Genomic DNA, 26,497 nt, shown 5'->3' with positions numbered 1-26,497 from the left:
CTTTCTATCATTTGGTTTCTATATATATTTTTTAATTTACAAGCTTAATATTAATATTGTGAAGTGCTAATGAACAAAAGTTTTCCTTTGGGTAGCTGACACTGCCTTTTGGAAGTTAGGAGAGTTCCTGGGACTGTGCCAAAAATCCACAGAGGGTACTCAGAGCATGACAAATATTTAGAGAGGTCCAAGGGGGTCAATATTTGCAGGAGGGTCCTGCCAGTGTGCTTATGTTGACAGGCATCCCCAGAGCGTGTATCATTAGTTGCAGGCGTCTCCAGGAGTGTGTCAATATCTGTAGGGGTCCCCAAGGGTGTGTCAATATTCACAAGGGGTCGCCAAGTGTGTGTCAATATTCACAGGGGGTCCCCAAGAGTGTGTCAATCTTTACAGAGAGTCTCTAAGAATGTATCAATATTTAAGTGGAGTCTTTGAGGGTGTGTCAATAGTTACAGTGGGTCCCCAAGAGTATGTTAATATTTAAAGGAAGTCTCTGGGAGTGTGTCAATATTTACAAGGGATCCCCAAGAGAGTATCAGTATTTGCAGAGGGTCCCCAAAGCAGAAAAGAATTGAAAATTATTGTTTTACAGGAATAAGGGATGGAACAGGACAAGATGTCAAAGTCCCAAGAGTCAGGAATCCTGATTTCTGTCACAGAGAGGTAGTTACTAGGTTTAATAATGTGCAAAAACATTGTCTTGTTGAACTATAATGTATCATAGTCAGTGCTAAGTGAATACTGATTAGTACCTGTCTTCTCTGCAGGTACTTCTCCACAAAATCTCCATAGAATTAAATTTTCAGAAACAAATGTTCATTAATTACATTTTAAAAACATGGCCAAATTGAAGTAAATTAATACTAATAGGCAGATTGGTCCAATCTTATTATAATTGCACTTTTAAGAAACTTTAAAGTAACAAATTATGAAGAAAAAACATCCAACGAATGTTTTACCCCAAAGACCAGAAATGTGCACAAAGCAGCCTCCCAGCACTCTCTCAGCACTGTGCTCCAATGTCATTTTAGATTAAAATCTTAGACTCAAGTTGGGGTCTATAGGTTTAAGCAACACACTGACTCAGAGACAAAAATGCTTCAAATTGAAGCAAATTGACACTGACAAGCAGCTTATTCATTAAACTGGATAAAACTACAGTTGTCAGAATTACTCCGGCAGTCCTAGAAGTGGCTAACACTCGTGTGTCTGAGTCAGAAGATTTGAGTTTTGCTGCAGGAATTTGAGCACAAAATCTAGTCTGACACTTCAGTGCAGTATTGAGGGACTGCAATACTGTCAGTGGTGGTGTCCTTTGGATGAGACAATAAATTGAGGACCTGTCTGCCTTTTCAGGTCGGTATAAAAGATCCCTTGGCTCTATTCAAAGAAGAGCAGTCAAATTCTCTCGACAATATTTATCTATCAACCAACATCACCTGAAAAGATTATACGGCCATCACCTCATTGCTGTTTTTGGGACATTGCCGTGAACATATTGACTTATGCCTACATTACAGCAATGATAACACTTCAAAAGTAGTTAATTGGTTGTAAAGCCAATTGGAAAGTTCTGAGTTTGTGAAAGGCACTCTATAAACCCAAGACTTGCTTACTCTCCATTTAGCAAACAGAGGAAAATATCATAAATGCATGTACACAACAGAGTAATTCTAAGTTGAATAGTATGTATGTTGCACCCAATTCAGTAGCTTATCCTCCCTAGAAGACAGAATCATTAGTGAAAAGCATTACTTAAAATAAACAACTTATGCCTATTCACATGTCTTGGACATAGTTACTTTGCTGTCCCTTTAAAAAGGAGGGTTGAGTGTGACAGCCACTTGCTTTCCTTATCTTCCAACACTTCATTAAGACATTTCACATGGAGCATTTTACTCATCTGGTGTGGCATGCCTTTCCATGAAGTTGGGTTTCAGGTAGATTTGATGATATGTGAGATTTAATTTTTGCTAGATGAGATAGAAAGGTCCAGGCCCTAAGGTAAGATGAGATTATTTAAGAAAATGTGCATAGGAAGTTGAAACTGAACCACTTGGTCAAAATTTCAATTGTCACCAAACAAGCCAGTATATGTCTGTTCAGCTCAATAAGAAGCATCAGCAGACAATGAGCCAAGGACCTGCCTTTGGACAGTGTACGCATGAATGAATGAATGAATGATTAAAAACAAAAACAGAATTACCTGGAAAAACTCAGCAGGTCTGGCAGCATTGGCAGAGAAGAAAAGAGTTGTCGTTTCGAGTCCTCATGACCCTTCGACCAGTTCTGTCGAAGGGTCATGAGGACTCGAAACGTCAACTCTTTTCTTCTCCGCCGATGCTGCCAGACCTGCTGAGTTTTTCCAGGTAATTCTGTTTTTGTTTTGGATTTCCAGCATCCGCAGTTTTTTGTTTTTATGAATGAATGATTAAGCCTGATGCACTTCACTAGCAAATGGATGAAGCATTGTTTCTGACTGTACCTACAGGTATGTTGGAGGCAAAGAATTGCATTGGTCAGTTAGCTTGGTTGGCCAGAGTATAATGCAGACTAATGCAAACAGAATAGGTTCAGTCCTTGTGCTGGCTGTGGTTGTTCTTGGAGCCTGCCTCCCTGTCTTGCCTCATGCTATAATGATTAGCAACCCTTTGACAAGGAGGGCACTACATAGAGAGAGAGAGAGAGAGGAGTTGTGATGGCAATAACAATGCAATATCTATTACAGTCAGTGATGCCACTATTCATATACATAACATATAACAAAAGTCTTTAAAATTAAAAAATAACAATTTGCTGTTCGAGCGCACCTTTAACATAGTAAAATGTCCCATGGCACTTCACAGGAGCCTTATATCAAACAAAATTTGACAACCTTTATAACACTTTGGTTCAGCATCATTTGGAGTACTATGTCTAATTCTAAGCAGCACACTTTAGGAAGAATACGAAGGCTTTAGAGAGTGTACAGAAAAGATTTACAAAAATGGTTCTAGTAACATAATATACAGAAGGTCCTTAAAGAGAAGGTTAAGAGGGAATTTGATAGAAGTGCCCAAAATCATGAGGAGATTAGGTAAAATAGATAGAGAGCAATTGCTCCCATTGGCAGAGGGGTTGAGAACCAGACGACACAAATTTAAGGTGGTTGACAAAAGAAGTAACAATGATATTAGGAAAACTTTTTTTATGCAGTGAGTGGTTAGGATCTGGCATGCACTGCCTGAGAGTTTGGGGAAAGGAGCGGTGGGCAAATACAATCGAGGCTTTAAAAAGGAGGTTGGATAAGCATCTGAAGGGAAGAAAATACAGGGCTATGGAGAAAGGAATTAGCTGAGTTGCTCTTGCAGACAACAGGCATGATCGTGGAGGGCCAAAAGTCTTCTTCTGTGCTGTAACCATTCAACGATTCTAACTCAAATGCAACCCAAAATATTAACATGTCTTTTCTCATAAATGCTGCCTGACTGGCTAAGTGTTTTCAATGCAATCTGTTTTTTGTTTGTTTCAATGATTTACCAGTGGTTTTAGAAAAATGATTTGTATCTATAATTTTCACTGCCTTGGGGTGTTCCATAGTAATTCTAAAATCATAAAGGCACATTAAGGTGGGTAAGTCAGATTTTGTTTTATCTGCTTCTTCTTATCGTGTCCATGGACAGGCTATACATGGCCCAGCCAGAACAGGACACATTTTTGCACCTTGTTGTTGAATTCGGCAAGATCTGCAACAGTGCAGGGTTCCTCTAGCGATAGGCATTGCAGGAGATGTTGCATAGTCTGTTGCTCAGTTCCACACTCACAAGTTGTCAGGCAGGTTGTATATCCCCATTTGCTTAGTAACACCTTTGAACGACCTACACTAGTCCTAAGTCTGTTAAGGCACTTCCAAGTTGCCCAGTTGCATTTAGCTCCTGGGGGAAGGCTTTCATCCAGTAGAATTTCCATCGCTGGGGGTTGTTCGAGACTGGTGCGCCGGTCTTTCAACAAGGCGATACGGGCTTCAGATGGGGTTGATTGTAATGGAACAACACTGTTTATGAAGTTCTTCCTTGACTTTAGGTGGCTGGGTGTAGGTGTATGACCATGTAGAGGGTGCCTCTCATCTGATGTTAGACGGAGTCAGTCTTTCTTGCTGGCTACCGTTCTTCTTATATCAGGGGGAGTGATACCCGCCAGGATATACAGGCTGTTGGTGTTTGTTGGTTTTAAACAACCTGTGATAAGTCGGCAGCTTGCATTCAGAATGGCATCCATCTTCTTAGCATGAGTAGATCTTTCCCATGCAGGGCAGATGTATTCGGCAGTGGAATAGCAAAGAGAAAGTGCACTGGTTCACAAAGTTTTCAAGCTTTCTCCCCACTTTGTGTTAATGAGCTTATTCAGGATGTTGTTTTGTGCGCTCATTTTTGCCTTTGTCTTTCCGATGTGGTTCTTGAAGGTGAGGCATCTGTCAAGGGTGAATCCTAAGTAGATAGGATGCTCGCAATGTGTCAGTGTTGCTCCACACCAGGTTACTTTAAGCTGGTGTTTGGCTTCACGGTTTCTGAGGTGGAATGCACAAACTTGCATCTTTGATGGGTTTGCGTGAAGATGGTTTTCATAGTAGGATGTTAGTCCCTCCAAGGCCTCAGAGAGGTTTTCTCCATGGTGTTAAAATCAGTGCTTTGGGCAGTGACATATAAGTCATCAGCATATATAAAACGGCATGTGACACCGTCTATAGGTTGGTCATTTGTGTAGATGTTGTACAGCAGTGGTGCAAGCATGCTTCCCTGAGGAAGACCGTTCTTCTGAATACGCCACCTGCTGCGCTTTCCACCTAGTTCAACATAGAACCGACGATTCTGAAGCATGCTTTCTAACAGCTCTGTTAAGTGAATATCTTTTGTCATCTCTAGCATCTTGCAGAGGAGACGTCTAAGATTCGCTGTATCGGATGCTGCTGACAGGCCTACAAAAACAGCACCTGTTACCATCCCTTACTCAAAACCATCTTCGATACGTTGTGTGAGGTTGAGCAGTTGGCTTGTTGTTGATTTGCCGGGGCGGAAACCTGCTTGCTCTGGAGTGATCTTCTCATCTACAGTTGGTGCTATCCTATTGAGTACCAGGCATTCAAACATCTTATTGGTGTGGCAAAGCAGAGAAATTGGCCAAAAACTCTTAGGATCTGAGGGATCTTTTCCGGGCTTTAATGGTGCTATTACATGTGCCTTCTGCCAAATATTAGGTAGCTTGTGTGTTGCCAGGCAGTGGTTGAATAATTGTAGGAGCCATTTCTTTGCTTGCTGTCCAAAATGCTTTATCTGCTCCGTTGCTATGTTGTCAAGACCAATTGCTTTCCCGTATTTTAGACTAGATATACCAGTTTCCAGCTCTACACCATGCACAGCAAGCAGTGTATTTTACCTGCTGAACTGCTGTCACATATAGACCAGGCAGGGTAAGGGCCAGACTAGTAGTCGAGATGCCTGGATTAATAATCTAGAGAAACTGAGTTCAAATTCTAGCTTGGCAGTTAGAAAACTTGAATCTGTTTGGAAAAGACACTGGAGCAATAAAAGTGACCATGAAGCTCTGTTTTTGGGACAATGCCACAAAAAAGTGACACCTTGGTCTGAATTTCACGCTCCGCAGCTGACCGGTTTTTAGGTGGGGTGAGGGTGAAATAGAAGGGATGGGCATCCCTCCGAGTTCCCACCCACTCTAACCTTGCAGCAATTTTATGCTGGGGCAGGCAAGGCCTCGGACAGACTGCTCGCCATTGCCTCAATTGAGGCCCTTAACTGGCCGCTTAAGGGCCGTTTCCCACCCAGGCTCAATTTTTAGGTTGGCGGGAGGATTTTCCTGGCATGGGGAAGCCCACGAATGAATGGGCCCTGGGTGGGATGTTGGGGGTGCCTCCATCAGAAGCCCCCTTCCAACTGAGGGTGACCTCCCCCACCTGCCTTAAAGTCTGGAGGCCACTGGACCTCCCTCACACCTCACTGCCCCCCCCCCACCCCCCACCCCGGCCTGTCCCCCAACACCCCAATTGCTCACTTTCCACACAACTCCAGCCAGGCCTTCCCTAGCCGTGCCACCCCCATCCCCACCCTCCCCCTTCCCCCGCTCCCCGCACCCCCCCACCACCCCCCTCCCCCCCCACCCACCACCACCCTGGGGCCCTGAAAACTTACCTTGCCATCCAATCCCAGGGCTTAAGCTCAGGGACCTTGCTGAACTTCCTCTTCTGTCCACTGCAGTTCCTGTCTCTAAGGTGGGACATCCTCCTGAGTGAGGGGTGGAAATCCCACCTGCAGCCAATTGACACTCATTCAAGTGTGAAATGGCTATAGGACAGGCAGAGTCAGCGGGTCAACTCTTCAGATGGCAGGAAGGGGAACCCTGTCATCCAAAAGGTTACTCGTCCAGTAGCAGAACCATTGCCCTACTTTACCCATTGTCTATAGTTGCTTTCACATTGGTGATCTGTTGTGTAAGTGTTCCCATCTCCCCATGTGCAACTTTTGCCTAATTTCTAAATTTTTTGGTTCAAAGATCCCATAAGTAGATAAGAATGGAAGATGTTTACTTTGGGGTTGAGCTTTGGAGTGGTACCTTCACAGTCACAAGACCATACCAAAACTGGACTTGGTGCAAGTCAGGGCACCAGCAGCAGAGTTTTGGATGATCGCAAGTTTACGGAAACTAGAATGTGGGAATCTGGTTAGAAATGCAATGGCGTAGTCCAGACTCGAAGTAAGAATGGCATAAGGAGGGTTTCAGCGGCAGATGAGTTGGTGGGGGGGGTTAAGGGGGTGGTGGGGCGGGGGGGGTAGGTGGGTAGGTGGCGGGCACCTGGTTCAGCCTGAAGACAGTTGCCAGGGGGATGAAGGGGTGATAACCAGGGAACAGAGCTTGAGGCAAAAAGCAAAGGCAATGGCTTCAGTCTTCCCAAAATTTCATTTGAGGAAATATCTGCTCATCCAGCACTGCCTGTGGGACAGTCTGACAATTTAGAGACAGGTGTTTTAAATATATATATTTTCCTAATTTTTTTTCCTTATATATCATTTTATATCAAATTGTAACATATACTCGCCCCAACCCTCGGCCCCGCCAAGTAATCGCGAGAATAAAAGTCTCACAGCCTTGAAGGGTCTTGACAAAATCCAGACATTTGGGGTACTGTTCCCTTAAAACAGCAGAAAGGCCTGGAGATAATGCAGAGTGGTATATCAGATGGTTAATCTGTTTGTTTGTTTTCCCTGCAATTATAACGCGTCAGTTGCAGAGACCACTGTTTGGTGTGGCGTGAAATTGAAACGCATAACTTGCCGACCAAAATAGCAATCCCTTCACTCTGAACAGGCTACGAATAGAAGACAAGCAGATTCCTTTACATCACAACATACCTGTTTTAAAATCGAGAAGGATGCGAAGGGAGAGATAGAAACTGAAATATTTATTATTCTGCAAACTCCAAGTCGGATTTCTGTATCCCAGGACGTGACTTTCTCCCGCTTGCGGTTAGTTTCTGTAAACATTCTCAGAAATGAAACTGATTAATCAAACGGCCAAGAGTGAAAATGCCCATGTTATTGGGCAGCTGACCATCTAATTGAGCTTCACTGTAGAATAGTTGTCTAAGGAGCGAATTATTTGTTTTTTCTGTGGCACTGACATGTGTGTTTATGAAGGATAGGGGGAGAGGGGGAGGGGGGTTTAAGAGGGAAGGTTAGGCACCTGTAATTCACAGTTCACAAAATCACAGAGATTTTAACGGCGCAGAAGGAGGCCAATTGGCCCATCGTATCTGCACCAGCTCTCCAATGGAGCATTATGACCTAGTGCCATTACCCTGCCTTTTCCCCGTTACCTTGTAACCGCATTGTTACTATTCAAATAATCATCTAATGTTCTCTTGAATGCCTCGATTGAACCTGCCTCCACCACACTTCCAGGCAGTGCATTCCATTATGCAAATGAACCATTCTGCTAAAATTACTGGGAACTTTTCCAACTAACAGTTGTTTTAGGATTTGTATAAAACTCGCTGGACTGTTTCATGATTTAAAAAAAAATCTGGATGAAATGTCAAGCTTCATAGCGCAAGAGTCCTGAAAAGGTTGGAAGAGAAAAAATAAGAGATAAATGGAGAAGCAATGATCTGGGTAACACTGGACTTGGGTTTTGTTTTAAAGGTGCAGGCGGTGGTGTGTAGTGGGTATTGAGTAAGTAATCCAGATACCCAAGTAATGCTGTGGGGATCCAGGTTCGAATCACACCACGGGGATTCCATCTTTCAATTAGAAGCCTAATGATGATCATGAAACCATCAAAGGTCCTCACCTGGCCTGATCTGGCCAGGCTCACAACAGCGTGGTTGACTCTGAACTGCCCTCTGAAGCAGCCTAGCAAGCCAGTCAGATGTATCAAACTGCTAGAAAGAATGAACATTCCTGGCATTGACCTGGGCACAGGAAATGACAATGGTGAGCTCAGCCCTGTCGACCCTGCAAAGTCCTCCTTACCAGCATCTGGGGTTTCTGCCAAAATTGGGAGACCTGTCTCACAGACTAGCCAAGCAATGGCCCAACATTGTCATCCTCACGGGATCATGTCCCAGACACCACCTTCACCACATATGTCCTGAACCAGCAGAGGTGGCAGCATAGAGGACATTACCCTGGGAACACTCAGCATTGACTCTGGAAGTCTTGTGGCATCAGATCAAACACGGGAAAGGGAACCTCCTGTTGATTACCATGCATCACCCAGCCCCAACCAGCTGATAAATCAGTGCTCCTCCATGTTGAAACCCACTTGGGGGAAGCACTGAGGGAGGGCAAGGGCACAAAATGTACTCCGGGTGGGGACTTCAATGTCCATCACCAGAAGTGGCTTGATAGCACTATTACTGACCAATTACTGACTATTGAGTCCTAAAGGATATTATAAAGGCTGGGTCTGGGGAAGGGGGTGAGGGAACCAACAAGAGGGAAAAACCCTACCTGACCTCATCCTAACCTTCCTGTTGCAGATCATTTGTCCATGACAGTATTGGTAGGAGTGACCATTGCACAATCCTTGTGGAGATCCTCAATCTTCACATTGAGGATACTCTCCATCATGTTGTGTGGCACCACCACCACGCTAAATGAGATAGATTTTGAAAAGATCTCACAACTCAAGACTGGGCATCCATGAGGTGTTGTGGACCATCAGCAGCAGCAGAATTGCACTCAACCACAATCTGTAACCTCATGACCTGGCATATCCCCCACTCTACCATTACCACCAAGTCAGGGGATCAACCCTGGTTCAATGATGAGTGCAGGAGGGCATACCAGGAGCAGCATCAGGCATACCTAAAAATGAGGTGTCAAACTAGTGAAGCTACAACACAGGACTACTTGCATTCCAAACAGCATAAGCAGCAAGTGATAGACAGAGTTAAGCAATTCCATAACCAATGGGTCAGATCTTCTGCAGTCCTGCCACATTCAGTCATGAATAGTGGTGAACAATTAAACGACACACTGGAGGAGGTGATTCCACAAATATCCCCATCCTCAATGATGGAGGAACCCAGCACATCAGTGTAAAAAAACAAGGCTGAAGCATTCTAACAATCTTCATCCAGAAGTATCGAGTGGATGATCCATCTCAGTCCCCAGCATCACAGATGTCAGTCTTCAGCCAATTCAATTCACTCCACGTGATATCAAGAAACGGCTGAAGGCACTGGACACTGCAAAGGCCGTGGGCCCTGACAATATTTTACCAATAGTACTGAAGACTTGTGCTCCAGAACTTGCTGTGCCCCTAACCAAGCTGTTCCAGTACAGCTACAACATTGGCAAATATCCAGCAATGTGGACAATTGCCCAGGTATGTCCTATACATAAAAAGCAGGGCAAATCCAACCCAGCCAATTACTGCCCCATCAGTCTACTCTTGATCATCAGTAAAGTTATGGAAGGGGTCATCAACAGTGCTATCTTGCTCAGAAATAGCCTGTTCACTGATGCTCAGTTTGGGTTCTGCCAAGGTCACTCAGCTCCTGACCTCATTACAGCCTGGGTTCATACATGGACAAAAGAGATGAACTCAAGAGGTGAAGTGAGAGTGACTGCCTTTGACATCAAGGCAGCATTTGACTGAGTGTGGCATTAAGAAGCCTGAGCAAAATTGGGGTCAATGGGAATCAAGGGGAAAACTGTCCACTGGTTGGAGTCATACCTAGCACAAAGGAAGATGGTTGTGGTTGTTGGAGATCAATCATCTCAGCTCCAGGACTTCACTGCATGAGTTCCTCAGGGTAGTGTCCTCGGCCCAACCATCTTCAGCTGCTTCATCAATGACCTTCCCTCCATCATAAGGTCAGATGTGGGGATGTTAACTGAAATTGCACAATGTTCAGCACCATCCATGACTCCTCAGGCACTGAAGAAGTCCATGTCCAAATGCAGCAAGACCTGGACAATATCCAGGCTTGGGCTGAAAAGTGGCAAGTAACATTTGCACCACACAAGTGCCAGGCAATGACCATCTCCAACAAGAGAGAATCTAACCATTGCCCATTGATGTTCAATGGCATTGCCATCACTGAATCCCCCACTATCAACATCCTGGGGGTTACCAGCAGCCGGAAGCTGAACTGGACTAGCCAGGTAATACTGTGGCTATAAGAGCAGGTCAGAAGCTTGGAATCCAGCAGTGAGTAACTCACCTCCTGACTCCCTGAAGCCTGTCCACCATCTACAAGACACAAATCAGGAGTGTGATGGAATATTCTCCACTTGCCTGGGTGAATGTAGCTGCAACAACACTCAAGAAGCTTGACATCTTCCAGGACAAAGTAACCCGCTTGATTGATACCACATCCACAAACATCCATTCCCTCCACCACTGATGCACAGTGGCAGTGGTGTTACCATCTATAAGATGCACTGTTGGAACTCACCAAGGCTTCTTAGACATCACCTTCCAAACCCATGACCTCTACCAAGTAGAAGGGCAAGGCAGTAGACACATGGGAACATCACTACCAGGAGATGAGCCTTCCAGCCACACAGCATCCTGACTTGGAAATATATCACCGTTCCTTCACTGTCACTGGGTCAAAATCCTGGAACTCCCTTCCTAAAAGCAATGTGGGTGCATCTCCATCACATGAACTACAGCGGTTCAAGAAGGCAGCTCACCACCACCTTCTCAAGGGCATTTAGGGATGGGCAATAACTGCTGGCCTAGCCAGCGAAACTCACATCCCATGTATGTTTTTTTTAAATGATATAGAGGGATAGAGGATGGAGATGAGGAGCCTCATAGCAGAGTCAGAAAATAAATGAGGTCTAATTTTAATAATGCAAGAAGGCGGAAAACCACAGGTTATTTGATCAGTATTGATTGATACCACATCCACAAGCGTCCACTCCCTCCATCACCAATGCAAAGTGGCAGTAGTGTGTACCATCTACAAGATGCACTGTTGGAACAGAATTAATATGAGGATGAAGCCATTATCTTCAAAACGAAAGATCTCAAAAGAATAAGAAATGACTAACATTCCGAAAGCACCTCTCACAGTTTCAGGACATCCCAAATCATTTTGCAAGCCATGAGCTGCTTTGAGTCATGGTTGTAGTGTAGGGGAATTCGGCAGCTAATTTGGTGTAAGCCAAGGTGCCTCAAATAGCAATGAGGTAAATTATTATATCGTCTATTTTAGTGATGTTGGTTGAGAGATAAAATGGGTAGGACATTAGGGCGAATTCTCCTGCTCAATCCCATCTTATCTGCCTCCAAGGTCATTTCTCCCAGAAGCATTCTTTAAATGACATTTGAACCTATTTTTAAAAAGCATCCACACTCAATGGCTTCCCCCATTAACGTATTCCTAAATGTGGAGGAAGCAGTGCTCACACCGATAAATCCCCCCTCTGCCAAATTCTCGCTTGTGACATGCCCCACCCGCATTCCATGACCAATTTCTTCGTTTTGAACTCAGGTCCCAGTGTGGAAGATCAGCTGGCCATCCAATCAGCTGAAGACGTTGCCTAAGTCAACCCCCGCTGTCGCGTTTAGCTTGCTTCTGGACTCTTTTTGGAGAGCACCGCAGGAGCTTCCAAATACAGCATTTATCAATGTTTACTCTATATGCGCAACCAGTCGAGCAGGGAATAAACCAAAGTTTAAGGGCTCTGTCAAACAAACCCCAGGCACAGAACGTTATTTTTAAAAATACCTCTAAACATCAGTAATCAAACTAGATTCCCATGGGCGGTTGGACACGGTATAAGGGATGACATGCAGAGGCAAGGGCTACTTGTCCAATTTATTTCCCCATTGTGAATTTATCATGCAGCAGAGCAAGCACTGACTTGAGTGGCAACTCTCAGCTCCTCCAGTTGGGTTAGCAACTGAGTGCCAAAAGTCTGAGATCGAGTCCCACTCGGCTCACACGCTGTGAAGTTTGCTCTGCCTTTCAAGTCTGAATTAAGACTATGGGGTGGATATAAAATAGGATGAAATGTCTTCTTTATCCCAACCTGTACAAGCTAACATCACTGAAATAAAAACAAAATACTGAGGCTGCTGGAAATCTGAAACAGAAAATGCTGGAAAAACTCAGCGGTCTTGGCAGCGTCTGTGGAGAGAGAAAGAGAGTTAACTTTTCGAGTCCGATATGACGTTTCCTTCAGCACACATACGCACTTATATTCACCAACAAGGACTCAGATTCAGCCACACAGATACACTTACTTTCTCACACACATCTACACAAACGGAGATTCACATGCAAGACATAGATACACACACACATCCATACATCAGAGGCACATTTACACAGCTATTCATTCACACACGCGGGCACAGATACACATATATAAAAACAAAAAAACTGCGGATGCTGGAAATCCAAAACAAAAACAAAAACAGGATTACCTGGAAAAACTCAGCAGGTCTGGCAGCATCGGCGGAGAAGAAAAGAGTTGACGTTTCGAGTCCTCATGGCCCTTCGACAGAACTTGAGTTCGAGTCCAAGAAAGAGTTGAAATATAAGCTGGTTTAAGGTGTGTGGGGGGGCGGAGAGAGAGAGAGAGAGAGTGGGAGGTGGAGTGGGGGTGTGGTTGTAGGGACAAACAAGCAGTGATAGAAGCAGATCATGAAAAGATGTCAACAACAATAATACAAAAGAACACATAGGTGTTAAAGTTAAAGTTGGTGATATTATCTAAACGAATGTGCTAATTAAGAATGGATGTTAGGGCACTCAAGGTATAGCTCTAGTGGGGGTGGGGAGAGCATAAAAGATGTAAAAAAAATAAAATAAATATTTTTTTTCTCTTTTTATAATGGAAATAGGTGGGAAAAGGAAAATCTATATAATTTATTGGGGAAAAAAAGAGAAAAGGAAGGGGGAAACAGAAAGGGGTGGGGATGGGGGAGGGAGCTCATGACCTAAAGTTGTTGAATTCAATATTCAGTCCGGATGGCTGTAAAGTGCCTAGTCGGAAGATGAGGTGTTGTTCCTCCAGTTTGCGTTGGGCTTCACTGGAACAATGCAGCAAGCCAAGGACAGACATGTGGGCAAGAGAGCAGGGTGGAGTGTTAAAATGGCAAGCGACAGGGAGGTTTGGGTCATTCTTGCGGACAGACCGCAGGTGTTCTGCAAAGCGGTCGCCCAGTTTACGTTTGGTCTCTCCAATGTAGAGGAGACCACATTGGGAGCAACGAATGCAGTAGACTAAGTTGGGGGAAATGCAAGTGAAATGCTGCTTCACTTGAAAGGAGTGTTTGGGTCCTTGGACGGTGAGGAGAGAGGAAGTGAAGGGGCAGGTATTGCATCTTTTGCGTGGGCATGGGGTGGTGCCATAGGACGGGGTTGAGGAGTAGGGGGTGATGGAGGAGTGGACCAGGGTGTCCCGGAGGGAGCGATCCCTACGGAATGCCGATAGGGGGGGGGGTGAAGGGAAGATGTGTTTGGTGGTGGCATCATGCTGGAGTTGGCGGAAATGGCAGAGGATGATCCTTTGAATGCGGAGGCTGGTGGGGTGATAAGTGAGGACAAGGGGGACCCTATCATGTTTCTGGGAGGGAGGAGAAGGCATGAGGGTGGATGCGCGGGAGATGGGCTGGACACGTTTGAGGGCCCTGTCAACGACCGTGGGTGGAAAACCTCGGTTAAGGAAGAAGGAGGACATGTCAGAGGAACTGTTTTTGAAGGTAGCATCATCGGAACAGATGCGACGGAGGCGAAGGAACTGAGAGAATGGGATGGAGTCCTTACAGGAAGCGGGGTGTGAGGAGCTGTAGTCGAGATAGCTGTGGGAGTCGGTGGGTTTGTAATGGATATTGGTGGACAGTCTATCACCAGAGATTGAGACAGAGAGGTCAAGGAAGGGAAGGGAAGTGTCAGAGATGGACCACGTGAAAATGATGGAGGGGTGGAGATTGGAAGCAAAATTAATAAATTTTTCCAAGTCCCGACGAGAGCATGAAGCGGCACCGAAGTAATCATCGATGTACCGGAGAAAGAGTTGTGGAAGGGGGCCGGAGTAGGACTGGAACAAGGAATGTTCCACATACCCCATAAAGAGACAGGCATAGCTGGGGCCCATGCGGGTACCCATAGCCACGCCTTTTATATGGAGGAAGTGAGAGGAGTTGAAGGAGAAATTGTTCAGGGTGAGAACAAGTTCAGCCAGACGGAGGAGAGTAGTGGTGGATGGGGATTGTTCGGGCCTCTGTTCGAGGAAGAAGCTAAGGGCCCTCAGACCATCCTGGTGGGGGATGGAGGTGTAGAGGGATTGGACGTCCATGGTGAAGAGGAAGCGGTTGGGGCCAGGGAACTGGAAATTGTTGATGTGACGTAAGGTGTCAGAGGAATCACGGATGTAGGTGGGAAGGGACTGGACAAGGGGAGAGAGAAGGGAGTCAAGATAACGAGAAATGAGTTCCGTGGGGCAGGAGCAAGCTGAGACGATCAGTCTACCGGGGCAGTTCTGTTTGTGGATTTTGGGTAGGAGATAGAAGCTGGCCGTATACATATGTATACAATAGAAAACAATATAAACGTGGCAAATCTGCCACACAGCTACTCAAATCAAAACCAGTCTGAAAAAGAAAGGTTTGCATTTATATAAGCGATCTTCACAACTTCAGGAAAATCCAAAGGGCTTTACAGCCAATGAGGTACTTTTGAGGTGTTACAACGTAGGAAACGAGTCAACCAATTCGCGCACAGCAAGATCCCACGAAGAGGCCCAGCAGCCTCTTTTTTTTTTAACCACCCGAAAGCGATTGCTGGGCTGTGAGTGTCGCCGGCAAGGTCGGCATTTGTTACCTGGTGACGGCGGTGGTGGAGATGCTTCTTGATCTGCGAGGGAGTTGTGCTAGCGGGCCGCTTCCGAGGGAGGACTGAAGACTTACCACGCCAGCAAGGACAATGGATTTCCTTCCTTAAAGGATAAAGAAGCGTACACATATGTTCACACACAGAAACAGGTACACAAAAAGATATTCACACACGGACACAGATACACGAACTGCCATTATCACACAATGAAGAAACCTAGACGGCCTCAATGGCTTGTGGCTACACTTAGTAATCCGAGATGACCGAAGTTTCTTCTTGCCTTACAACCGAACTAACACAACTCAAAGCCATGCACTCGGACAATAATCACTGGCTCTTTGAAAAGATTCTGTCAATTGTAGGAACCCCGTTGTACCTCCGTCGACTACACGCCTTAATATCAAACATCCTATTTACCTGGAAGGGACAACATTCGATTCAGCTCAGTTTCTGTGAAGGATGAACAGTCATTGTAAATGCCTCACAGTTGGCAATCTAATGCCCACTAACGCCAGGGCCCATTTCTCGGAGCAAGCTTAATATAACGAAACGCCCTGATGCGTTTGACGGGGGCATGCGGGAGGCTCAAAGGGTTCTGATCCAAAGCATGGCCCAAGAGTTTTAATCGCGGCTTCTCATTATATCAAAGGGACCAACCGGTTGACTGCAAATCAGAAGGCAATTCTGCACAGAGAAAACTAGGTACTTGTGTAAGGTGGTGCAGTGGTTATGTTGCTCGACTAGTAACCTGGAAATTTCTGAATTCAGAGCCACAATGACAGTTTTAATCAGTTTCAAAGCGACAAATAAATGTGATGTCTGTAGAAGTGACCATGAAGCTGTTAGGTTGCGGCCAAAATACAACTGGTTCGCTGATATCCTTTAGGGAAGGAGATCCATTGTCCTTGCTGGTATGATGAGTCTTCAGTCCTCCCCTCGGAAGCGGCCCGCTTGCACAACTCCCTCGCAGATCAAGAAGCATCTCCACCACCGCCGTCACCAGGTAACGAATGCCGACCTTGCCGGCGACACTCACAGCCCAGCAATCGCTTTCGGGTGGTTAAAAAAAAAACAGAGGCTGCTGGGCCTCTTCTGGGATCTTGCTGTGCGCGAATTGGTTGACTCGTTTCCTACGTTGTAACACTTCAAAAGTACCTCATTGACTGTAAAGCCCTTTGGGTTTTCCTGAAGTTGTGAAGATCGCTTATATAAATGCAAACATTTCTTTTTCAGACTGGTTTTGATTTGAGTAGCTGTGTGGCAGATTTGCCACGTTTATATTGTCACTCAGCTGCCACCCCTGTTCGGGCCTGTCAGAAGTTCAGTCTACATTGAGCGACGATGAAATGGGAATGGGGCAAGGGAGTGGGGAATTGGTTTTAATAATGAATCGGCCTCCTGTATCAACATGATTTGTATTCCATGCTACTGCAGACATAGCTGTGGACTTCGAGCATGCTCAGCGCCTCGGGAGGACAATATTCCAAAGGCAGATTTGGACAAGATTTTTTTTTTAATTGTGTCTCAGCTCCTTGTGGGGAAAGGTCGATGAGATCATTCATATTTCCAACCACCACATGTTAGCCACCGGCAGCATTTCTGCAACTTCAAAGCTTCCAAACGGTATCTACAGAGAACCGCTCTAAAGAATCTAGCAAAATTCAGCTTCCAGCCATTTTGGGACTGACCCATGCTTTTCTCCAGCAGAGTTTATACAATAACAGGGTCACGTACACATGCAACTTTTCTAAAGGCTCGCATTGTCACTCCTTTTGTTGAATGCTAGTAGTTTTTACTCACTGATTGGAAAGCTTCTTGCCGATCAATAATATAAGACTACCTCAATGCTCTGGTGGAGCTGGTTCGATGTCAATCAGCTGCTTCTGTCTCTCATAGATAACCGCCCGGTGTTGATGGGGCTAGGAGTCGTGAAAGGAGTGGCAAGGTGGTGTTATCACTGGACTAGTATGCCACAGACCCTGGGTAAAGCTCGGGGGTAGGGGGGTGGGGGGGGGGGTGCATGGTTTCACATCCTATCCGTGGTGGGAACTGAATTCGATAAAAAAATATCTAGAATGAAAAAAGTCTACTATTGTCGATTTTTTATTTTTAAAAAACCCACTTGGTTCACTAAATGGCCTTTAATTTAAGGGAGGAAATCTGTTCTTAGCTGGTCTGGCCTACAAGTGACTCCAAATCCACAGCCGTGGTTGACTCTTAAATGCCCTCAGTACAAGGGCAATTAGGGATGGGCAATAAATGCTGGCCTAGCCAGTGACGCCCACATCCCATGAAGTTCACTTTTTCTCATATTTATTTGTATTGATAAGACCCAAATTTTACGATGTACTGATCAGACTCTCAATCATCCATTTACTTCACTGCATCTCAACGCATCTCTCAAAATGCTCTACCGATTTCTATAACTCACCCCACCCTACCTCTGCAGCATCATCCATTGGCCTTCCGAATTTGGCCTCTATTAAATCTCTTTCTCTCTCTTTCTCTTCACCCCATCATTGGTGCCTTCTTAAACTCACCCTCTTAGCTGTCTATTTTGTTTAAAAATCAAAACCCATCTTTTCAACTATACATTCAGCTACTTCTTATAAACCCCACCAGAAATAATTGCCCCTCCCTTTAATCATTTTTCTTTTGTCTTTTTCCCTCCCACTGTAAAACGGATAGAATCATACAGCACCAAACGAGGCCATTCAGCCCATCGAGTCTGTACAGGCTCTATGGAATAGTTATCTCATCAGTCTCACTTTCCAGTTCTTTTCTCGAAATCCTGCAAGTGTTTCTTTTTCAAGGATCTATCCAGTTCCTTTTGAAAGTCCCTTCCACCAATCTCTCAGAAAGCGCGATCCTGGTCACCTTGAAACATCTACTGCGTGGTAGGCGCTGCATAATTGCAAGTTGTAAGCAGCACTGAGAGTTCAGTAAGTATTCTATAATATACACTCTTCTTTGTCATCTATTTGCGCAAGTGCTCAGTCCTCACCTCGTGAAATCATTAGCAAAATTTCAATTCGGATTAAAGGAAAGTCCAAAGAGTGAATTTTTAAATCCCAACACGACCATCATTTAAACACAGATACATAACCTGCGGAATACATATTACTTTGCGCTGTATGATCGGATATATATATATATATATATATTCTGTGACTCAAATTCTGAAATTACTCTGACTACAAACTTGAAAATGTGTGTTTTTTTTAAAAAAATGAGTGAGTATAACCATGTTAAAAATTTGTTTCTAATTAACTTTCGCTTAACTGGAACTATCCATTTTCATTTAGAACATCAAGACTTCCATTCAACGGAACACTGTTACTTCAAGGAGACAGTAATTAATCATTACTGACGACAACATGATTTCTTTAGTTGTACAGTATAAGCAAACTGACAGCATGTCCCAGCTGCGCCACATGCTGAGATTTTGTTTACAAAGTCACCATGTAGACTAGACTGATGCACACAATAGCATGTCATTTCACGAAACAGACTGCGATAGATAATGACAGGAGCATCCCACTTTTTAACATGCAAAGCATTATTTTGTTTAAGAGAGCCTTTCCCCTGAAGGTTGCAAATCTAAAGTCAGTTGGAGGTTAAACGCAATCGGCGAGGGAAGTTTGCAGTTTGGCGGCTGCTTGTTGATCCCTGGCTTCGGGTCAGAAGAAATCAGCAAGGAGTCTGTTTCTTTTTTTATCTTCCCCATACATTTGATACTTAATCTGAGGTGTCATAAAACTTGGAGCGCATTGAAAAGAATAGAGTTCCATCGTCCTGCTCCCTCACCTGATTAGTTCTGAACTTTTCCTTGCATATACTGTAATAGACTGTCTATCAGAAGCGGGGGCTATCAGTAGAATCATCAGGCAATCTTCAATTCGCCAAACTAACCACACCCTGGCAGCGGTTTGAGCTCAGGCATGATCTGCAAGTGAGCAGGCCGCCTCCGATCTGTTCAGTCGATGGGCGAAGGTGCAGGCCCCAAGAAAAGGAACAGGAAGAAACAAAGGACATTAACAAATTAAATGTCAAAAGAAAATATGCTAAGAAGCCACTTCTATCAGGGCTGTGCGTGTGGGTTTACAAATAAGCAGAATGAGAAAGGATATAAAATATTGATCAGTCCTAAAACGGTATGATGCAAATCGCATTACGATGGCAGCTTTCTAAGGTGTTTCCGAAGCTTTTCAGATAGAATTTTCTTTTTAAATTCGTTCATGGGCTGTGAATGTCAGACCTTGTTCAGGGGGCATTTCAGAGTCAACCACATTGCTGTGGATCTGGAGTCATAGGTAGGCCTGACCAGGTAAGGATGGCAAATTTCCCTCCCCAAAGGGCATTAGTGAACCAGATGTGTTTTTTACGACAATCCTCTCATGGTCACCAACAGGCTTCTAACTCCAGATTGTTACTGAATTCAAACTGTTATTAAATTCAAATGCTGCAGTGGGATTAGAACCCGGGTCCCCCAGAGAAATACCCTGGGCCGCTGGATTACCGGTACAGTGAAAATACCACCATGCCCGCCACCTGGATCGAAAGCAGCTGTTGCAAGAGCATTTTCACAGAACCACATTTCGAGTAAGACATCCCATGACCTTACAACCTCCTGTGGAGAGAATATTCTCCCAAATCAGTCTCTCCCCTCTTTCGGTGATGATTTTAAATGTATATCGATCGTCTCGTCGGTGACTCGCAGAACAAGACTAAAACTGGTTTCCCTTGGTGAAATATTCTTTCTCCCCCTCTATTGTTTGCTGGCCGTTTTAAAATGGACCGGACAGGAACTAATCTCTTTAAACTTGGCTGATAAATCAGCTATGTGTCTCGTCTTCCCAGTTACTGCTTTTTGCCAAGATTCCAGTCCCTTTAATGTTTGTCTGTGGGTTTCACAGGGCTCCAGTCATTGCCTTGTCTGCACTCTGGGCTGCACAGTTGCCGTGTTAGTTTGAAGCCCGCGGTGCATGAATTCCACTAAATTTAATACCTTAAGTATAATTATCCATGATTTTGGCTATGGGTTATAAGACCCTTGTCTCGGCCAACCTTACTCTAACGTTACTTAGGAAGGAAAATGGACGTAAACGAATTCACCCTGTTAGATCTAAATCGGATTAAATTTTAGTTTGTTCTTCTTGAATTTGAGCTTTTATTTCGCTTGTTGCCTCGATGCGCCTTTACACGCTTCAGTTCTTTAATTTTTCACTGGTTCATCCTCTCATATCTATGCCGTATCGATCTTTAATCCCCCCACCCCCCACCCCCCCTCAAGTCCGCTCCAGAAATGTCCAACCAGCAGCACTCAAAGCGTGAATGCAGAAATTAGGACTGAATAGTAATACTTATTCACACACTACCCTGCCAATCGCCGGTTCTGATGAAAGGTTATCAGCCTGTCTCTCCAAAGATGCTACCTGACCTGCTCAATGTTTCTAACCTTTTATATGTCCAATCCATCAAACGGTTCTCAGCCAACACACATACAGATTTTGTCGTAAAATAATTCCTGCTCTCTCTGATTTAAGATAAAAGGTTATAAATGTGTGGGTTTTACATGGGTCTAAGGGCTACTCATCATTATCTCCCCCCTTGATTTCTGATTTCCAGGACTAAACAAATGTATGTCGCACATTTTAAAATTTATTGTAATTCCTTCCAAATCCGCGTACAACATTCCTGGAACTCTAGGTTTGAATCCCTCCAGCCTTTGCTACAGTACCAAAACAGTTCTTTTCAAAACAAAAACAGAATTACCTGGAAAAACTCAGCAGGTCTGGCAGCATCGGCGGAGAAGAAAAGAGTTGACGTTTCGAGTCCTCATGACCCTTCACTCGAAACGCCAACTCTTCTTCTCCGCCGATGCTGCCAGACCTGCTGAGTTTTTCCAGGTAATTCTGTTTTTGTTTCGGATTTCCAGCATCCGCAGTTTTTTTGTTTTTAGCTCTTTTCAAAGTTGCAAATGACATTTTATGTGACTGTGACAAAGGTAAACAGTCCCTCCTCATTCTTCTCAAACTGTCTGGAACCTTTGGCATGGTTAACCACCTACCCCACCCCCTTCCCGCCCTCCCGCCTGTGGTCCAGCTAAGTGGGACTGCATTTGCCCGCTTCCACTCCGGCAGAGAAAACCTCTCTCTCTCTCTCGTCCCCGCCCCCCCCCCCCCACCCCCCCACACCTTAAACCAGCTTATATTTCAACTCTTTCTTGGACTCGAACTCAAGTTCTGTCGAAGGGTCATGAGGACTCGAAACGTCAACTCTTTTCTTCGCCGATGCTGCCAGACCTGCTGAGTTTTTCCAGTTAATTCTGTTTTTGTTTAGGGACTTCTGCCCCTCAGTGGTGGTGGTGGTGGGGGGGCGGGGTGGGGGGTGGAGGGTGGTGGGTGGTCGCACCCTCCAGGGCTGCTGACCTGCAGTGCCAGAACTCATTAGTGTGCGTTTGCTGAGACTGTAAGCAGGTCCCGGGCTGAGGTAAATCCCAGTTTTATACCTTAGGAGGGGATTGGGCATCCTTAGGGTTTTTTTTTGGGGGGGGAAGGATGGTGGGGGGGGGGGGTGCTCAGTGGGGGGGACTAGTTTTGGAGGCCAGCTGGGGGGGTGGGGGGGAGGGAGGGGGGAGGTGCATCCGTCTTCCTTTCCACTCACCATTCTTTCCCACATGCCCTCACCAACTGCAGTATGGCGTGCTCAGTGTAATCTTCAGGTTAATTGGCATGTTAACAAGCTCATCTGCCCATTAATGATTTTTTTTTCCAAAATGCTGGGCGAGCTGTCCATTTTGGCTCCGTTATTATGAGGCCTGGTCTGGGGGTGGGCAGGAAGATGGTGGGCTAGTCATTCATCATATTTTTACAGGTCCCCACCCACTGGAAACATGCCCAGTGGAAAAATACAGCCCAGTGTTCACAGCCTTGGCGTCACATTTGCCCCTAGCTGAGCCTCTGCAGCATAACCAGACTCTGATCCTGCCTCAGCTCTTCAGCTGCTGAAGCCCTCATCCGTGTCATTGTTTGACTGTTTCAATTCATTTTTGACAAGCCTTCCAAGTTCTAATTTTCCATCAACTCGAGAACACAAGATCACTAGAAATAGGAGCAGGAGTAGTCCATTCGGCCCATCGAGCCTGCTCCGCTATTCAGTACGACCAGGCCTGATCTTGGGCTTCAACTCCATTTTCCCACCTGCTCCCCGCATCCCTCAATTTCAACTCAAATGCATTCAACCATGGAGCATTCGCAATCCTCTGGGACAGAGAATTCCAAAGATTCGCATCCCTTTGAGTGAAGGAATTTCTCGGTACCTCAGTTCCAAATGATGGTCCCCTTGTCCTGAGAATGTGCCCCTGGGTTTTAGATTCCCCGACCAGAAGAAAGATCGCCTGAAACTCTGCTGCCCATGTCCTAAATAACATCGAGTCTCCTTCACGTATCGTTCCAATGCCCACTGACCTACATTGGCTCATGGTTAAGCAACGCCTCAATTTTACAATTCCCATCCTTGTTTCCAAGTCCTTCCGTGGCTCCTCTGCTCTCTATTTCTGTAAACTCCCCCAGCGCGACGAGCCTGCGAGATCCTGCTCACCTCCAATCCTGGCCTCTATACCAGATTTAATCACTGCATTGTTGGCGGATGCTTTTAACTACCAAGGGCCTGAGCTCCGAATTTCCCTCCCCAAACCCCTCCACCTCTCTACCTCGCGTTCCTCCTTTAAGGCACTCCTGGGAACCTACCTCTTTGTTCAAGCCTTTGGCCATCTGTCCTAATACCTCTATGTAGTGGTGTCAAATTTTGTCTGAATGACGCTCATGTAAAGCATCTTGAAACGTTTTACTTCATTAAGGGCGCTGTATAAATAAAAGTCGGTGTTGTTTCATAACAAGTCAATCGGTTACATGCAAAGCATGCAGGTATTAGCCCATAACGCGCTTTGTATAAATAATGAACGCACTTACACAGCGACTTATCATAGTGAAAATCCACAAAGCCTTTCACACAATGAATTAGTATGGTAACTGCACTCCAAAATAATTTATAATGTGAAATGTGCTGTCATCATATATTTAGTTGTGGGATGTCTTGTGATGTCCTGAATAAAGTATGTTTAAAGATTTTTTTAACAAAAAAAATGTAAGATTTAACAGGCTCTGGCCGGCTAGTTTTGAGCAACTTGCACATTTCCAGTGAACTTGCGGCAAACTGCCATTCATTTGAGTGTTTCTGCCTGTAAAAACTGCCATTCACTGATTGTTTCTGCCTGTAAAAACTGCCATTCACTGTGTGTTTCTGCCTGTAAAAACTGCCATTCACTGAGTGTTTCTGCCTGTAAAAACTGCCATGCACTGAGTGTTTCTGCCTGTAAAAACTGCCATTCACTGATTGTTTCTGACTGTAAAAACTGCCATTCACTGATTGTTTCTGACTGTAAAAACTGCCATTCACTGAGTGTTGCTGCCTGTAAAAACTGCCATTCACTGAGTGTTTCTGCCTGTAAAAACTGCCATTCACTGATTGCTTCTGACTGTAAAAACTGCCATTCACTGATTGTTTCTGCCTGTAAAAACTGCCATTCACTGAGTGTTGCTGCCTGTAAAAAAAAATCTGTTAAAAGGAGCACATACTAAACCAATTCTTTAGCCTTTGCATTCGACCCTGGAAATTAAACGCATTTGTTACCCAGGATTATTTACCCTGCTTTAGGTGTCACTTTGTGTGCAAAGGGTGCCCTTTGTGTAACCTCACCAAGTTAGCTTAAAATCACAGCAAATTCTAAGCCCACACCAGGAATGTGGAATAAAAGCTTAATACGCAAGAAATGCTCAGCAGCCTGACAGCATCCGTAGAGAAACAGTGTTTTAACCCTTTCTGGTCGGCGACCCTTCTACCGTCAGAACTGTGAAAGTAGGCAAAATGATTTTGTCCTTGGGGGAAACCTCATTGCTCTGGCCCCTAAATAGCACGAGCCCATCTCTTACGCACAAGACGAATTATTCTGCTCGGCTTTGCTAACCATTTGGTTCTCTTTGGGAGGTGGGGGGGCGGGGGTGGGTGGGGGGGGGGGTGTCTTTTAAGATTTCGCTAACAGTATCAATCAAAAAATGGAAGCGTTTACGGGCACATTTGCGGTGTCTCTACTCACAGCGAACGACCACAGCAATTCGGTAAGGAAATGTTGATTTCGAATGCAATGGAACAAGATTGCCCCTACAGGATGCGGGTACCTTTCTAGGCGTTTGCGCAATTCCCTCTCTACAAAATTTATTATTTTTTTAAAAACTGTTTTTTTATTATTTTGTGGGTTGGCAAATCATCGTCTGCCCAGTGCTGCCAGAGATAAGGGCCTTCCTTCTGGCGCCTACTTTCCTTAGGTTGAGTTGCCGTGGTCATTAGTTATATCTTCCAGGTACAGTAGACTGGACATCCGTCCACATTATAGAGCCCAATATGAATAGTCGTCCATTTTATGATGTTTTAAAACAGTTACTACGAAACGGCGCTTTAAAAATGCTGGGGCGACAGATGAACTTCAAAATAGACCGCGAAAAGTAGCCAAATATTTCGAATAGTCAAAAATCTGTGTTTTTTTTCTGTAAAATGTGCATCCATGTACACATTTCTGCTTATCAGTTGCTCTGGGTATTATGCAATGAATGTTGATGGCATCAGTTACGATGAGCTAACTTTGACAGAGCGGAGTTAAACCACCGGAGACTTGGATTCTTCCTCTTCATTCACAAGGTGCAGAAACGACTTCAAGTCAGTTTCCTCCCGGCCCGTACAATTATCGTTATTCCGCTTTTAAACTCAAACAGAGCGCACGGCAAGACATTAGAAACGAGGTACAAGCTTGTTAAATTCCCAGTTGATCATTTGTGACATTTCATTGAGATTTCACTCTTCAGAATACATTCCTCTACCTTTACTTTTTTTTTCCTTGGCATTATTAAGAAACCAGGACTGCATTGAATCGGCCCACGGATTTGCTTTCTCGCTTTATTTCAAATCAACTACGCGTCTTTGGTAATTTTTTTGCAGTTTATTCAAGTCCGGACTGGATCACTTTAAACAAGATAGAAAAGATTTTTTTTTAAAAAAAGCGGGGTGGTTCCAAGGGTTTGATTTGAAGACTAGCGGGGCTGTGAAAAGGCGCATTATGACGAGGGGGCTGAATAAAAAAAACCGCAGTTATGATCCCCTGAACTAGCAGCTATCAAGCCGCAAGCAGTTAGAAGCCTCCTGCCTGTTAAGGTTTCGAAGTTGCACTTTTGTGTTTTGTCTCCCGTGAAGAGATTTTAACTGCTGACTTCGGGAAATTCAAATCTCCCTCTCTAGCTTTTAAAAGCGTCTGACCAAACGCTTAAAGACCCAGAGATATCCTCTAAAGCAATAACACGAAGAACCGGAACACAGAGGAAAAAAGGAAGCAACAAAAAGCAGAATATCTGTAATTTAAAAATTAAGAAATCAAATATAGAGACAACAGCGTACACATTAGACTGAGATTTGCTCAATTTCTTCCGGCGACAGTATCGACCAAGGAAATTAACCCCCCATTATGGATTTCCCAGTCAAACTCCTATCATTCTTTTCAACCCCACGAACAGTTACAGTCACTTATCAAGATAATACGCTTATTCGTCCAAACGACATGTTTACGTTAACCTTGTTCACGGCTCAGCAAAGCGCTGCGTGATCCTGTTACTGCATAATCTGCCACACAACACTAGGTTAAATGAACAATTGTGAAAAGATTTACAATTTTTGTAAAAAAAAAATCAATCGTGCTTTGTTATTTTTTTTATCAGTAACGTATCACTGAGCCTCCTCCCTCCAACGGCAAAGCCGGCCGTTTTGCCACCTCCCTAAATGCGCATCTGTGAGTAGATAATGGCAATTCTGGAGCTTGACTTGGATCCTGTTTGGGTTTTTAAAATAGATTTTCATTGATTTCTAATTTTAAAACGTGTTGGTTCTCTTGAAGCTGTGATGTGAACTGGGTGAAGAAAGCGTGCACAGTTAAGGAAACATCCAGTGCTCAAATAAGCTGCCTCTGCTCTGAATTACTGTGAGGTGTGGCCGGTGAGGAGATTCGTTAGGACATCATATTAGAACGCATTTCAGCCAGTG

The 26,497-nt window shown here is 44.6% G+C and overlaps 1 long non-coding RNA gene across 2 annotated transcripts in view; it reads right to left on the bottom strand.

Annotated features, from left to right (window-relative positions):
• LOC121290106 overlaps nucleotides 1-26,497 on the bottom strand; it is a 33,336-nt gene that overhangs the window by 5,735 nt on the left and 1,104 nt on the right. For both annotated transcript variants that reach the window (XR_005945705.1, XR_005945706.1), the window contains exon 2: nucleotides 15,341-15,455. This is a non-coding gene — a long non-coding RNA (uncharacterized LOC121290106). The remainder of the gene's footprint in view (nucleotides 1-15,340; nucleotides 15,456-26,497) is intronic.

The sequence above is a fragment of the Carcharodon carcharias genome, chromosome 17, assembly GCF_017639515.1.
Source record: "Carcharodon carcharias isolate sCarCar2 chromosome 17, sCarCar2.pri, whole genome shotgun sequence".
NCBI classification, from domain to species: Eukaryota; Metazoa; Chordata; class Chondrichthyes; order Lamniformes; family Lamnidae; genus Carcharodon; species Carcharodon carcharias.
Note: the sequence above shows the minus strand (reverse complement) of the source record. Positions and strands in the feature narration are given on the sequence as shown.